Below are 16,540 nucleotides of genomic sequence, written 5' to 3'. Positions count from 1 at the left end.
TTTTATGACTTATAGTCACATTTTAAAATCAAGGGACTAACCTGTATAGGTTGGGTGAATATTTGCATGTAAAATGAATATGGTGGGTGTCAAGCTTAAAGAATAAACCTGCTAGAAATGAGCTTACATGAAGAAAACAGTACTAAACAGCAGATTGTGGTAAGTATGTAGTTGTGGCACATCTACCCTGCTTGGATTTTGTGACCAATGCTATATGCTATTTGATTAACTGTTTTAGATTGCTGGAATAAGTTACTGCTGTAATCATTTAGCAGAAAGAAATAAGTGTTTTAAGAATGGATTTGTCATGTGCGAGATACAATATCAGAAAGCTAACATGATAGAGATAGCGTTTCAATGAAAAATCTATTAGAAATCTTAATAATGTTACTTACCATTGTTCAAGATATGAAACAAAATCATAGCAACTCTAGGCTGACATGTGGTTAATATTTTCTAGTTGATCTTGTTGACTAGAAGAAAGGCAGTAATGAGTGTGGCTTAAAATAGGTTATTAATATGAAATTAGACAGAAAACTGGCAGTTTTGCATTTTGCGGCCCCAATTCCTGGTTACACAGAAACTACTGCACATTTCCAAGTAATAGGCCACAGCAATAAACATGAACATGAACTCACTGGAAATAGTTTCTTGAACATCTTTCTAACAAGTCTTTCAGCTAAATGATTATAGTAGTTGCTTGTTCCATCTAATACTATACATAAAGTTAATGAAATAGCGTACAGGAACTATTTCACTTAAAAAGAAATTACATGGTATGCATTAGGAAGCAAAAGTCAAGCAGGGTAGAAGTGCTACACAACTACACACTTTCCACCATTTACTATTTAGCTAGGCACATTTTTTAAATCACATAACGATTTATTCTTTTATCGCATAACGATTCTCTAAACTCACAACATGTATTTTACCATGCCTTCAGTTAATCCAAAATGCTGCAGCAAGAGTCCTGACAGGGACTAGAAGGAGAGAGCATATTTCTCCTGTTTTGGCTTCCCTTCATTGGCTTCCTGTTAAATCCAGAATTGAATTCAAAATCCTGCTCCTCACATACAAGGTCTTAAATAATCAGGCCCCATCTTATCTTAATGACCTTGTAGTACCATATCACCGCATTAGAGCACTTTGCTCTCATACTGCAGGCCTACTTGTTATTCTTAGAGTATTTAAAAGTAGAATGGGAGGCAGAGCCTTCAATTTTCAGGCTCTTCTTCTGTGGAACCAGCTTCCAGTTTGGATTCGGGAGACAGACACTATCTCTACTTTTAAGATTTGGCTTAAAACTTTCCTTTTTGCTAGAGCACATAGTTAGGGCTGGATCAGGTGACCCTGAATCCTCCCTGCAATAGGTGTAGGCTGCTGGGGGGTTCCCATGATGCATTGAGTATTTCCTTTTCAGTCACCTTTCTCACTCAGTATGTGTTAATAGACCTCTCTGCATTGAATCATATCTGTTATTAATCTCTGTCTCTCTTCCACAGCATGTCTTTTATCCTGTCTTCCTTCTCTCACCCCAGCTGGTCGCAGCAGATGGCCGCCCCTCCTTGATCCTGGTTCTGCCGAAGGTTTCTTCCTGTTAAAAGGGAGTTTTTCCTTCCCACTGTCACCAAAGTGCTTGCTCATAGGGGGTCATATGATTGTTGGGTTTTTCTCTGTATCTATTATTGTACGATCTACTGTGCAATATAACGCGCCTTGAGGCGACTGCTGTTGTGATTTGGTGCTGTATAAATAAATTGAATTGAATTAAATACATGCAGTTAGTAACACAATGTACAGAGGTTGATCTTGAAAAAACTTGTATACATGTCTTCTCCAATCTTATGCTGTCTCAAAGTGAAGCACAAGCTGCATGTTTGTAGCATCAGCTCTGGTGTTCTGTCTCTACAAGACAAAGTCCTTAGACTTCAACACACAATCACTTTAGTTATGCACATAATAAACACAGAAACTAGAATTGATAATGCTGTGCTTTGGGTTAGCTGCTCCAAAGTCTGTGCAGACGGATTAATTAAATAGGAGCGTATCTGTTCTGTCAGATGCATGTGTGACAGATGAGCTGAAACACCTTCAGTGTATATGCACCATTAGTCTTGATTTTGACTTGGTAATTGATTAATCAATCATTTCAGCATTGCTAGGAAGCTAATGTTTGATTTACTGATATCAGTCAGCCTTTTCTCTTATTTAGAAATAGAAAAATTCAAGTCTGGATGAATGCTAACACTGGAATCTGAAAAAGTAATAGGGCAAAACACTATTTGTTAAAACAAGACAAGGTATCCTGTTATTCATCGGAATACATATTTTGAACACAGTGAGAGGTGTGCAAACACCCTGAAGACATTTGCTAACATGTAAATAGTTATGCACATGCAAACAACATCATAAAGACATGTTTGTGCAAACAGAGTAACTTTTACATCATCTGTGCATAAGTCATACTTGCCCTTGCTTTGGTATAAAAAATGGTAACAGTGACATCAATATCAATATGTGGTTTTAAGACTAAATGTACCATGACCTGACCCACTTATGAAATGGGCCCAGGTGCAGATCAGTTGGACTCAGCTTAGCAAACATCAGGTTCAATCATAAAGCCTCGCTGAAATTCAATGGTTAGGAAGGGTCGAGCTACATTTGTATACGTTGCTCTCTTAAATAACAAATCTGTGAGGCACATTGGGAACAGGCTCCAGATCAGGCCCAATGAAGTCACATATTGCATAAAAGCATGAAGTCTGAAGTCCTCTGCATGAGTGAAAGGGATGAGTTAAGGTGCTGAGACAAACTGGAGGTCCTTATTACTGATTGTATTACTCACCAGAAGATCTGCTAAAATATGTACCTGCTAAAGCTAAGATGTCTGCTGCAAACAAAGAACTTCACATTAATCAAAATTTTCATTGAAATTTTGGTGAATGAACAGGAAGGCATTACAACAGAAAGAAAGGAAACTTCAAAGATGCCTGTGTCTGAGTAAAGAATATGATTAGGGAGCTTTATGTCACCTGCTGACAGCCTCTGTGTGGCAAACTTGCAGCTTGACAAAAAAAACCAAGTGAAACTGAAATAGACATTTCAGCTGTCAGTTAAAGGAATATCAGCTTCTGTTTTATTTTTGTGTATACTCCCTGAAAAGGTAGTTTCTCTGATCTCTTGTCTTTTTATAGTTCATACACCAGATACTCTCAGTGAAATGTTTTTTTTCCCTTGAGAGTCTAAAGTCTGCATAATGGGGGGGAAAAAAAACCCTAACAAGACCTGCAAATCCTGACCTTTGATACTCCAGAGCAACTACCAGTACACAGTGGTGCAAGCACACATACAGGACAGTGCTCAGTATTTGCTGAGAGAATGTTGCATTATGGCAATGGATCCTCATTAGCCAAATGTCACCTTCCAAATCTGAAAAAAACAAAACAAAACATATATACTTGGTCATGAATAATAAGATGTGAAGTCCCATTCATGTATACAGAGATGCAAAATATTAGATTATATTTTTTTGTTTTTTTTCAAGAGACTGGCAAATGTTAATAAATGCATGGACAATTGAAAGTGAAGAAATTTGCAGTAGAATGTGCAGCAGAGGCCTAAAAGCAAGCTCCACAAAGATTTTTGAGCTGAACTGATTTTATTTTGAAATATGATTTAGCATAAATTACAATTAAAATGTCCTATCAAATAAACTTACGAACAATTAATTAAAATAGTAACAGAAAATAATGTAAATACAAATAATAATAATGAAATAAATAATAATGCAGTTTTAAAACAAGTAATAATAACATTTTTAAAAAGTCATGCTAAAGTGTGCTAAACCAGACACAAATATAAAATAAATAAAATGTACAATAAGCTCAGTAGCAGTAAAATCATTCAAAGCTGAACAAAACAAACAAAAAAATAAAAAGCTTTAAAAAAACAACAAATTACAATAAAGTTACAAATTATAAACACTGAAAAAGAAGAATAAATATAAAGCAAATAATTTGCTCACAAGTAGACAGAATCAGCATTTTAAATGCACTGCTATTGCTGAGTACCACCTACAGCATCCGTCAGTCAGGTGTCTCATATTATAGTACTGAGGCTGCAGTTCTCCTTGAGGCCACCAGAGGTTCCCTAGAGTTCCTGCAGCAGCCCTGAGGAGGGGCGCGGCTCTCTGCACCGATTCAGGTCAATGAGTTCCTTGTGGTGAGGAGAACAGTCAGGCTGGGTGCCAGAGATGCGCACATTCAAAGTGTGCACATACCCACACACAGAGAGTCAAAAAAGCAGTGGGACAGCACATTCAATAGCCTTATTATTAGACACTGTAATATTTTCATAACCTTGTTGTTACTTGAGATAGAGTGTAGGATGGTGGGACTGGATCAAACCCACAAATTAGCACATATACCACTACATGAGAACAGGACATATATGAGCATCAGCTGTGACCTACTGTAAATATCATCCAGTATGTTAGTTGGGTTTTGAAAATGTCAAATGTAACTGAAGCTGCTTTACCTCAAAAGACCCTAATACAAGCAGAAAAGTATGTCATGTAGCTTTGCAGCATATGTGCGTGCATGTACATCCCGGGTATGTGTGTGTATTTTAGACAGTGAGGGAGGGAGGGCTGGTCTCCATGTAGTGCTGTGCAGCAGTGGCGATTCGGTTACATGTATAAAGTGCAGGGTGGAGATCCAGGAGCTGTGAAGTGAGCCAAGCTGGCTAGTGCTACTACAGTACTGCTGCGACTGCAACACACACACACACACACGTGTGCGCATGCACACACCGAATGAGGGAAACGAGGTCGGCTTGGCAATCTGTCAAATTTCTCCCTCTCTCCTCTGCTCGCTCTTGCCAAATGCTGCGTAGAATAGTACTACACACACACACACACACACACACACACACACACACACACAGGGGCCCTGCTCTACTGCACCATTTTAGTAGGCTTACAGCATACAGTGCACACTTTACACACGCTGCATTTTTTTCTCCAAAAATGAGCACTGAAGAAAAAGGCCACATATTAATCATGCTGAGTGGATTCACCTCATGAAATGTCCTTGGAATTTTGGCAGCACGGTGGCGTGTTTCCCCTCCCTCTGTATCTTTTTGTAACAGCCAAAGGTACAGTAGGCATAAATATAATTTCCCAGACAGTCACATCTTGAGCTGGTGCCAATTTGTAGACAATTTGTAAACTGTTAACATTCAATAGTAGAATACGCTCTAAAAGGATCTTTCATTGTAGCACAGAAGCCTCTGTTTCCCCAAGCAACACAATTACTTTTCTGATGTGGCTTTCATTTTTCATGGTAACGCCTCCATCCTGACAGCTGTAGTACCAAAAAAGAAAACAATAGTAGAGTGGCTTTTGCAGTGAGAAAAAAAGTGTTCAGACGCTCACAGGAGCTGCACTAAATGCTCTCTGCTTGTAGGCTCAGTTATGTAAAAAAATCACAGACGCTGATGTGAGTGACATTCAGATATGCACTGTTTTTCACAGCTGCCTTCCTGGACTCCCACATCCAGATTCACCTTGAGGGTAATCTTTACACCCTTTTCTCGCTTCCTTTTTGCATCCCTTTCCCACCTTCCTGCGTGAGAAAAAAAAAGAAAAAAAAATCAGTTTGGCTGATATAATCCCTTCTGAGTCCTCTGTGGTATTTTAAAAAGGCATTGGCCGCTACACAAGCTAAGCTGTTTAATATGGATACAGCAGTGGTTTCTTGTAGTTTTTTGTGTGTTTGTGCATGTGTTGGGGCTATATATAGGCTAACTGGGCTAATAAACAGGGATTAGGGGACACATTGGTGCTGGCTTGGAAAAAAAAGAGGTGTACCTCATTAGAAAAGGCAAGCGGACAGATTAGACCCCCAGTAGTTGTGTGGATTATAGAGGCGCAGTTACCTAACATGAGACATGGGAGTGACATAGGACAGAGAGAGGTAAGGTCATTTAGGGACAAAGTTTAGAAAAAGGTGATGCATGCACACTAAGAGGAAATCGCACTAATGGAAAAGGCAATAAGATTATTTTCTAATGTGGGCAACTCTAAAATCTGTTTCCAAACTCTGTTTACAGGTCTTACGGCGCACTACCACCAATGTAAAACAAGTTGTATGAATCCTTCGTCGGAGCCATTTTTCTACAGTCAGCGATTGTTGGCATAAAGTCTGAAAATAAAAATAATCTGCAAGTGTGAAGTAGTGAGCTTAGCAGATCTCTGTAGCCCACGTCTCTTCTCTGCTTGAGGCTGTGGTGTTATTTTTGTGCGTAGAGAGGGACTTTTTGAGCTCACATAAATAAATAAAAGACAAAAGCTACATTCTGAAGGGATTTTTGTTTTTTAAATCAAAGAATAACTCAGTCTGAGCAAAAAGAAAAAATCCAATCCAATAAATGTACTTCAGTGTTTCCTGTTCTCCATTAAGAAACAATAATGACCCCTCTCGCTCAGTCTTGGCTTTTCCTCTTGCCCAGATCACTCCACAACTAGTCACAGACCTCAAGAGAGTAACTCTGGCTGGCTGTTCGAGCTCCTGTTAGGTCACAATCTACTATACTGCAATCTGGTCTTTAAGTCTGACGTCATTAGCCGTTTCTGGGCCCAAACTCCTCTTCAGGCCCCAAAGTCAAACGAAGACTGCGGTATCACTGAGCGTTACACACTGTCTAAATTCTTTCATCTTTAATAAAATGATCAGTGTGGCTGCTTTACCAGGTGTAACAATTAAGTTTAAAATCCAGGCATCCACGAAAACAGGATTTATGAATTTTAATGGAGTTAGAAGTTAGCAGAGAGTTAGCTCGCTAGTTTCCACCTAAACATGATATAGGATGTTCTGACTGAGAGATTTTTGAAAAAATTAAAACGTACAGCTCTGCCATCACTTCTGACATAAATGAAGACATTTATGCCGCTAATAATACTAAAAAACAAGGTAGGTTGAGATTTTTATGTTTGATGTTATTATATTGTTATCTGTGTTTGTATTTATATTTTCCCAGTAAAGGTATCATTTGGTTTGTCAGTTACACAAAGGTGTTTAAATTAAAAAAGAGACACCATGTTTATAATAATTTTTTTTTTTAAAAAGCCAATGTTAATTTTATGTCCTACAGATCATTTCCAGGATATTTCCAACAAACTTCAGCCGTGTTAAAAATAATTTTCTAACTTCTACCAAGCATTTTAGCAAATATACAATAAGACCACAGCCTTCAGAAGTTATCATCTTTTTTAAAGTTAGTTCTCTAATTACAACTGAGCCTCTGAAAGTGAAAGTGGGGGGCTATTTATAAAAATGATTGTTGTTCCTAAACAGTTCATGCAATACTTTTGTTAAACTGACTTGGAGAAGTGCAGCCTTCTCTTGAACTCAATGTTCAGATGCCTTCTGAAAGAGAAGCCGTTGGCTATGCAGAGAAAAGTTGTTGCTGTCAACATTGCCTTCACCATGTTGACAGATGATGTGGTATGCTTCAGCTCATAAGCTGTTCTTCTCTTGCAATATTTTGTTGTTCAAATTGTTCCTGTGCAACCTTTTTTTAGATGTTTTACAGGAAATTCTTCTTCTTCTAATCTGGCCATCTAATCCTTCTAATCCTATCCTTAAGTGTAACCCGCACTTTGCCTGTTCTAAAATCTCAGTGTTTCCATTCATGAAACCATATGTTAATTGTAGTGATATGCCTGCCTCCTTAACACAGTTCGTGACTGAGTGTTACAAAGTGCTTGTCCTTAATCTTGGAAATACTTCTGTCATCCTCCACTAGTTGTTTTCTGTGGTCGTTCAGACCTCCTGGTGTTGCTGAGCTTTTCAGTGCATATAGTCCTTTAAAAAAATGGCTAAACTGGAGACTTGGCTAGCCGTAAAGTTTTGCTCTCTCAAAGGTGAGCTTGTAAAAATGGAGACATTTGTAACTAATTTTTTTTTATGTTTGGTTACTGGTTAATTTATGTGGCCGCGCCCCATATTAAAAAAACCCCACTTATGTTAAGCCATCCTATATACACTGAGCATAGCTTTAACTGAGACAGGCCACAACATTGAACTAAGACGCCTAGTATCAACTGATACCCTTCTACACATCCAGCTAGCATATGTCATATAGAAGACAATATTTAAGCCGTTTAGCAAGCATTTGTGCAGACATCTTCAACCCGCTTTGCAACCCACTTCCACTACAATTCGATGCTGTTAATGTCGGCAAACAGAGCAATGCAGGCCAATATATATTACTGGTGAAGGAAAAAAATTTGGAATCAATCTTATACCAAGTAAATACAGGGGCAGTATTGCTGATACCAGTATTGATTGATATAGATCAATACTGATACTTTAAACTAAAAAAAGCTTTATGAGGCTATAACTTATGAGATGAATCATCATCATCAATGTCCAAATACTCAGACATTTTTCATAGTGGGTCATTTGCAAAAAAATAATGAATTTAAGTGGCCACTGGACAACACACTGAACTTAGAGACAAAGTATTGGTCCTATTGCAATAGTATCGATCTGATACCAATACCAGCTTTGGTATTGATTCTGTTGATATTTGGATCGATCCGCCCACCTCACAAAAGGAAATATAGTCAGAGTTAAGATGTTGAAAAAAGTACAGAAAGCTATGAAGGCTACATCAAAGAGAACAAAGAGATAATGTTACCTCTTCTGGAGTGATGTATATCAAGCATGTATTTTGAGATGTGTTAACTAAAAGCATAAGCTAAGAATGCATATTTCTCACTTTCAGTACACCTATTGAGTTTACAGGCCTGCACAAGCGAGCTCAGCTTTCAGTGTCTGCTCTGTTAGAGTGATAGCTGCAGGATCTGCAATGAGAACGCCCTGCTTGCTCTGGCTCCTTTGATCGCAGACACAAAATACAGCACCGCAAAGAGGAGGAGACATGTGGAAGCTCCTCGGCTGTCCCCCGACGACCTTTTCGTTGCTGACATTTTATTGTTTCACTTCTGGATTCAGTACGCTGGAAAAGAAAAAAACAAAACAATAACAGTGTGTATGTGTGTGTGAAAGGGCTCAAGTGTGCAGTTGCTTGTGTATATTGAGTGGTGCACTTGAGCCGCGCACCCTGACATGCTAATAGCAGGGTTTCTAGCTTTCTTCATCTTTCGTACACATACACACAAACACACAAACACACACACACACACACACACACACACACACACACACACACACACACACACACACACACACACACACACACACACACACAGATTGTTTAGGAAAATTTGATTGAAGTCAATATTCAGTTCATATTTTCACAGGCGTAAATTACATGGATTTAATGCTAACCACAGACTTTTATTTTTGGCAGTATGGACCAACAGTGCCTCTAAAACAACATTTAAAGCCTTATAAGAAGCACTAAACTGCACTGGAGCACTTGCAGACCAAAGTATTTTAAAAGGATTAGCAGTTCTATAAAGAGTTCCTGTTATATGAAGCAAAGATTTATATTAATACTGTAAAGGAATTTGAAGTGATAAAACAAGCCTTGCAGTCATGCTTGTGCATCTGGGAGGCTGTATGTAAAGACGGTTGTAGTCTGAAGTTACGTACCGTTTGAGTTCAACATTTCTGCTCTCTAGCATCTGTATATGATGCTTACAATGCTTACAATATGCTTACAATAGACACTTGATTTGATTAGTCATGAAAGCAAAGTGCAGAGAGGCGCCAAAGAGGCCACCAAAAACAGTAGGATTTCATGTAATGTACATGCATGCAACACTTTTTTAGTCTCACTGACCACATAACAGGCTTTAGACTACAAATCACACTTTTAGCCACACATAGCCGTACAACATATGGCAATACAGCCCTTTATTGTGTGCACCTAAAGCACTTTATTTACCTCAAATCCATGACCAACTACAAAATCACCAGTTAGCCTAACATCTGTGTGTTTGGGAAGAAGCCGAAATTCCTGGAGGAAAGGAAATGCTGGAGGCCACAGGCAGGGTTCGAACCAGGAACCTTCTAGCTGTGAGTGATAGTGCAGTGATTTATTCTCCAGGATCATCTGATAATAAAATGTAACAACAACTGGATGACTTGATTTGCTGAGACAGTTCACCTCATGTGATCTAGCTGCAAACACATTTTGAATTGTTACCCAATAAAGAAAACAGTTACACTCATAGTAAGAAAAATAGTATATTGCCACATGTGTAGTTGGACACAATGGCTTTATTCACTCCTGGTTCAGACCATGACCTTTTCCTAAAAAAAAAACATACCTACAGACAGACTTTCGATGTAGATTTGTGAGAGTCCAAACTTTGTGCATTAACCACTCACACCAGTCACCTTCCGCTGACTGTGAAAGAAAAACATGCTCTGAAAGTGAACCAGATCATTATCACACTGTGACAACAATGTACAGTTAAGTGAAAATGAAAGTTTTCACAGGTCTCTGCGCAGTCCTGTGTGAAACTAAGTGCACCATTACTGCTTCCATAGAAGTTAAGAGGGCCATTATTAGCCAGGTGCAGCTAATCAAATGGCTTTGATTGACTAATTGATCATCAGAAACTATATGAAAGCGGACATTGTAGGAATTTGCTGATTTGGAGAATTCAGTAGTGTGTTAACAAAAGGCCAAGGAGGAAAGATGTCAGGTCTGATCTTACAGAAGCAACTGTCGCTGCCCATCAATCTGGGATGGGTTGTAAGACAAATTTCAAATTTCAAGTCACTGAAATTTCATTTTGTGGTGAGAAAGATTATTCACAAGTGGAAAACACTGACTGGAAGACAGCTGCCAATCTTCTGAAGGAGTAGAGATCCCAGCAGAAACATCCCCAACTAATTCCATGCAGTGCCCGAAGAAACTGCAAACAAACAAACAAACAAAACCGAGGAACCAAGAGCTGCATCTTGGGTTTGCATCACATTACAGGTTTAGCTGTTGCTCACTAGGTACAGAAGGTCATATATTAATTGGAAGGTTGGTGGTTGGACCCCGGCTGCTCCAGCCTGTTTGCCAAAGTATCCTTGGACAAAATATTGAACCCTGAGTTCCTCCCAGTTGTTTTTTTGGAGTATGAATAGTCTGAATAGAGACAGAAAGCATTTATGATACATGATATCATACATGTCTATGAATGTGTACCTGAGCACCTTGCAATCGAGTCAACCATGAGCTCCTCTGTATGCCAAAGTACTCTAGAGTCAAATGTCCAACACCTTGGTTGAAACTAGGACATGCAACAGGACAATGATCCCAAGCTAATCAGCAAATCTAAAACAGAATGGTTGAACAAGAAAAGAATCAAAGTGCTGCAATGGTCCAGTCAAAGTCCAGACTGATTGAAATGCCATGGTGGAACATTAAACTGTGCATAAACAAACCTCAATGAAGTGGCCTCATGTCAGTGTCAGCGTAAAGATGACTGGGCTAAAATCCCTTCCACAACTATGTGAGAGACTGAGAAAGTCACACAGAAAGCTATTATCTCAAATGTCGCTGCTCATAAAGTTGGTTCTACAAGCTACTAAATCATCAAGAGTTATTCGTTTTTAATAGGACTGCATAGAGTCCTGTCATGTGCCTGTATTTGACAATTTTCTTCTACAAAAACTTAATTTCAGGCAACATGGTTGGATATTTCAGTCTGCACCAAAAACAGACAAATCCACCCCTGGTTAAAAAAAATCTGATTAGTTTGCCTTTACTTTTTAAAGTTCTCATTAACAAGTTTGTTTAATTTTTGCTTAAAATGAGCAGGCAGTGTAAATCAGGATCAGCACAGAAGGCTCGCACACCCTCTCAAGGCACATCTGTCGACTGAAACAGCAGAAAAAGAAATGTCAAACTTCAGAGCGTTCAATGCACACTTTGGCCACAAACTCCAAAGCGGCCACTGCTTTTTCTCCTGAGTTTTAGTGCGATGTGGCTCCCTGTAATTTACCTTCTGCCGGAGCACGTAGGGCCGTTCGCCCAGCATTCCTCTGCCTGCCCACCACAACACATGAAAGCTTCAGCCACAGCTGTTCTAGATGGGGCGAAATGAGTCCCAGATGGCAAAGTGTTTTGTGTGTATGTGTGTGTCTGTGTTTCTAGCCACATAAGAGAGCAGCTTTTACTGTACAAGTGGCCTGAGTCACATCCCCAGGGTAATGTGGGGGAGACCGTGCAGGATGGTAGGGAACGTGTGGGTGTAGCCTACTGTATGTGAAAGCATGTTCGCTATCCGCAGCGCAGCTGGTATGCCCTGGACTTGTATGTGTTCATGCTTGCACATGGACAGAAGTGCAGGCTAGTCCTTCATTACGCTCTAAGCACAATTACAGCTGAGACACAGAAAGAACTTCTTTGGAATTGAGAAATTGCCACTGCTACTTTGCATATGTGCAAAATCATGCCAGTTTAGTACAGTTCAAAGGCTATTGATTAACCAGTTATGATCAGCATCCATCCTGTTGTTAATTATGCATACCACATATGATATCCTCTGGAAAGATAGGATAATCCTGATGGTCAAAGACTGACAGTCAGCCCACTACTAAGCTGCTGAATACTTCTATTCGCCATTCAAGCATGCATCATCATATCCAAGGCTACATCTAACAAACTTTGTGGCTGCATGTAATGTAGAATCTTTTGAAATCAGTAGCATTTATAGGATGAGTGATCTACATCAACAAAATGCTAAAAATGACCGCAGTCCATTCAGTTTTGCAAGCTTTTGCAGTAAGCTGCAAACAGCGTCACGCTAAAGAGCTGTGATGAATGCAAGGCTCTGAGAGATATACGACGAGCTGAGGGTTAACAATGTTTTTCTCATCTTTCCAGAATGTTTCACGTGTGGGTGAATGTGACTGAGCGTGTGGTGTGTGTGTGTGGAGCACATGCATGTATATGCTGCTCCACGTGTTGCACGGTGCCTGCAGACTATAGCATGTTTACACTCAACAGCACTCCTTTATTGTACTGGTCTAATGGGTGTTCATCTCTATGTTGTAAGCACAGAGTACTTGAAGAAGATGAATCTGTAAGATATGTCTACTTTTGCCAAACTTTATTTTACAGTACTCTAATAGTGTGTGACCTGATGTGGTGATATGGTTTAACCCATTTAAATTCAGACCTAAATATAGCATATTTTACATGTAGTTTCTGATTAACACGTAATTTAGGTGTAAGGTGTGTCAGATTTGATCCAAATTAGATTTTGTGGTATTTATTTGATTCAAATTAAATGCGACTCCTGTTTGTTTTTTCAAAAATATTTCAAAATGATTGCAAAGGTTGGAGCAAAATTCATTTAACTAAACACTCAGTTTCCCAAATTTCTGAGCTGCTCTGTTGTAAGCTCAGTAACTCAAATAAGCTGAGGTGAGGCCTAATAAACAGACACGTTACTCACAGCCACCAAGAAATTTGATGATGATCATTTTTAGTCTTGCTATATTTGAAACAGGTAATGTAAAATACTACTTTCTGAGAAGTTCTCAGTTATTGTGAAGGCGCAAATTAGCTCTATAGCCAGTTTTTGGTAGCATGGTTTGGCTCATCTTTTCCCCCAAATCAACCTAAATTTAGTTGCAATACCATTATTTTACAATAACACTAACGATTACATAAACATATGAAGAAAAGAGTGCTCTCGCGTTCACAGTTAACTACCCTGGACTTTTTAAAAATGTGATTTCCAAAATAACCCTCACAGGTGTGGTTAGTTTCCTGGGTGATTATCAAAAGGTTGTGCTGTTTTCTAAACACAGACTCACTCAGTTCATTTCAATATCAAGCACAAAAAATAAGACGTGATTTTTACTGCGTTAAATATCAGCGTAGTTAGGAGTAAATTGCTATTTGTGTTAGTAAATCAGTTTGCATGCTTGATTTAAATATTCTCCTTCTTATATTTTGTGCCTTGAAAAAGGAACAAACCCATTAGTTGCAAAAATCCCACCTCCTACACACAACACATTACAGACAGGGCTTTTTTTTATGCCAATACCCAGTTTGTAAATCTATATTAGTAAATCTGGGCCTAAGTGTTCTGCGATTACACTCACCTATCACATTTCTTGCTTAAAGATGATTGTTCACCACTGTTCTTTCAGGTTCTAATAATGTTTTGGAATGTTAATAACCCAATTTTGATAGTTAGATATTTTAGGTATATTTATTTCATTTTAGCAATGCCCTTAGTTGTTTCTTTTGCTTGATGTTGGCCAATAATTTAACTTTTTTAAAATGGAATAATGTCTCTTGTACGACTAGTGGATGTCCTACATCGTTGTTTAAGAAACGGGAAGCTACTCACTGCATCAGGGCTGAATAACCTGTTTCCAGAGGAAGCGTATTAATTACTGTAGTAATTATCCAGTAGAAGGCTACTTACTCACCCCAATAGAGCACTTCGCTTTCAGACTGTGCTTGCTATGGTTTGTAAAATTAGAGTGGGAGGCAGAGCCTTCAGCTTCCAGCCTCCTCTTCTGTGGAACAAGCTTTAAGTTTGGATTCAGGAGACAGACAACCTCTATGTGTTTAAGTTTAGGCTTAAAACTTTCCTTTTTGATAAAGCATATAGTTAGAGGTGGATCCGGTGACCCTGAGTCCTCCTTTAGTTACGCTCAATAGGCCTAGACTGCTGGGGGTTCCCATGATGTACTGAGTGTTTCTTTTGACTGACTATGTGTTTATATACCACTCTGTATTTAATCATTAGTTATTATTATCCTCTGCTCTCTTCCACAGTCCTGTCTTTCTCCCCGAACACCATAAACTGTCCGCCAATTGCTGCTCCTTCCTGAGCCTGCTTCTTCTTTAGGTTTCTTCCTGTTAAAAGGGAGTTTTTCCTTCCTACTGTCACCAGTTGCTTGCTCATATAGGGTTGCTGATTGCTGGGTTTTTCTCTTTAACGTTGTAGAGTCTTTACCCTACAATATAAAGCGCCTTCAGATGACTGTTGTTGTGATTTGGTGCTATATAAATAAAAATGAAATGATTTAGTTAGGGTGGTGACTTTTGTTTGGCCATGTACCAGCGATTCACTGGCATTTTGGGCCAGTGTTCAAGTCTTTTACATGAGGTCTTACCTCACATTACTGCAGAGATGTTTGCTCAGAGATGTCTGGCAGTGTTGAGCAAGAAGGAGAAAGGTGAAACCCAATGTCTGGGTAGTAGTTCCTCTTCTGAATGAACATGATAAAAAATGCTTCTTGTTTCAAAAGTCTCTTTTGGCTAATAAGGCTTCAACATTGTCAAAGAACAGCGTCACAAGTCTGAGACATTTCCCCGTGAAAGCAGTTTGTAACTTGGTGCCTCTTCTTTCAGAGTTCTACATTCAGTTTTGAGCCTTTTATTCGTCAAAACATTTTATTCTATGTAACACTTTACACGATGCCAAGAGTTGAAAGATTACTTAGAGATTGCTTCTAAAAGTTAGCAGTCACAACAAAACACTTAAAGGACTGAAAAGCTCTTAAGTCTCTTTTATTTATGGGCATGTGGGCCACTCAAGTTTCTTCTACTTTGATTTAGGAGAGTTTCTATTAGAGGCTGTAAATCTCTTGTGATTACAATGTTGCTTTGTCCAAACTATGAGAAGACATCTGTACCACCAGTGTGTAAAATTACCTACCATTTACATTTTTAATCGACTCAGAACTTTAGCTGACCCTGGGAGGTGCAACACACATATCGACCTTCAAGTCTACACAAATTTCCCATTTTAGAAAAGCGGCTGAAAATAAACACTGACGATCGTCTTTAGACATAAAAAAACTGCAAAATGTCCACGTGCAGCCCGCTCTCACCTCTGAAGCAGTGTGACAAAACTATCCTCCCAATTTCTTCCCCTCTGTGACCTGTCAGAAAGAAAGATGCCGCTTGTACGGCACCCACGGAAGCGAGACAGCCGGGCGCCACGTTAGCGGCTTCTGCGTCTAGACGCAGCCAACAAGCCTTCTTTTCTCCAGCCTGTGAAACACGGTGTGAAAAATAAAGTGCAACTTTATATTGCACTCACACGCGGTGATGTCACCTCACTGCTGGCAGGAAAACACGAACTCTTATTTGCATTTTGTTTTCGGCTGGCAGCGTCTCCTAAAATTGCTTCCAAATAATGTCTGGTTGTTTTATTTTTTTCTAATGTTTTTTTTTATTTTTATTTTTATTCCTCCACTCTTCCATTCCTCCCTTTTCTTCTTTCTCAATTACTCTCTTAACTTTTATCTGCACTTGTTACCCTACAGCACAAACACTTTCTCGCACAAACACACACAGCACAGAGCCTAGAGAAAGAGGCCTCTGTGCTCTGGAGACAAAAGCGCCTCTTTCTCCGGAGAGGGAGCTGAGCTTCCGGTTGAAGCTCACTGTGTCAAAGGGGAGAGGAAGGGCAGACAATGGGCCAAGAATACGATATATAGTGATGTGTGTGTGTGTGTGTGTGTGTGTGTGTGTGTGTGTGTGTGTGTGTGTGTAAATTTAAACTGCTTAATTTATCTGTGTTTTGATTCTG

The 16,540-nt window shown here is 39.2% G+C and overlaps 1 long non-coding RNA gene across 5 annotated transcripts; it reads right to left on the bottom strand.

Annotated features, from left to right (window-relative positions):
• Window positions 1–3,704: 3,704 nt before the first annotated feature.
• LOC146369100 (uncharacterized) lies at window positions 3,705–15,993 on the bottom strand. 5 transcript variants are annotated; one of them, XR_014797423.1, is made up of 4 exons: window positions 15,837–15,993; window positions 15,117–15,212; window positions 5,870–9,024; window positions 3,705–5,624 (listed from the first exon to the last, which is right to left on the bottom strand). It is a non-coding gene; the product is annotated as an uncharacterized LOC146369100 (long non-coding RNA). The 5 variants fall into 5 exon arrangements; XR_014797420.1 differs by lacking the exon at window positions 15,117–15,212 and having other exon boundaries at window positions 5,870–10,897; XR_014797424.1 differs by lacking the exon at window positions 15,117–15,212.
• Between the last annotated feature and the right edge of the window lie 547 nt (window positions 15,994–16,540).

This window comes from Perissodus microlepis, chromosome 17 (genome assembly GCF_051167445.1).
Source record: "Perissodus microlepis isolate ML-2025 ecotype Zambia chromosome 17, ASM5116744v1, whole genome shotgun sequence".
NCBI lineage: Eukaryota > Metazoa > Chordata > Actinopteri > Cichliformes > Cichlidae > Perissodus > Perissodus microlepis.
This window is presented reverse-complemented; position numbering and strand designations above follow the sequence as displayed.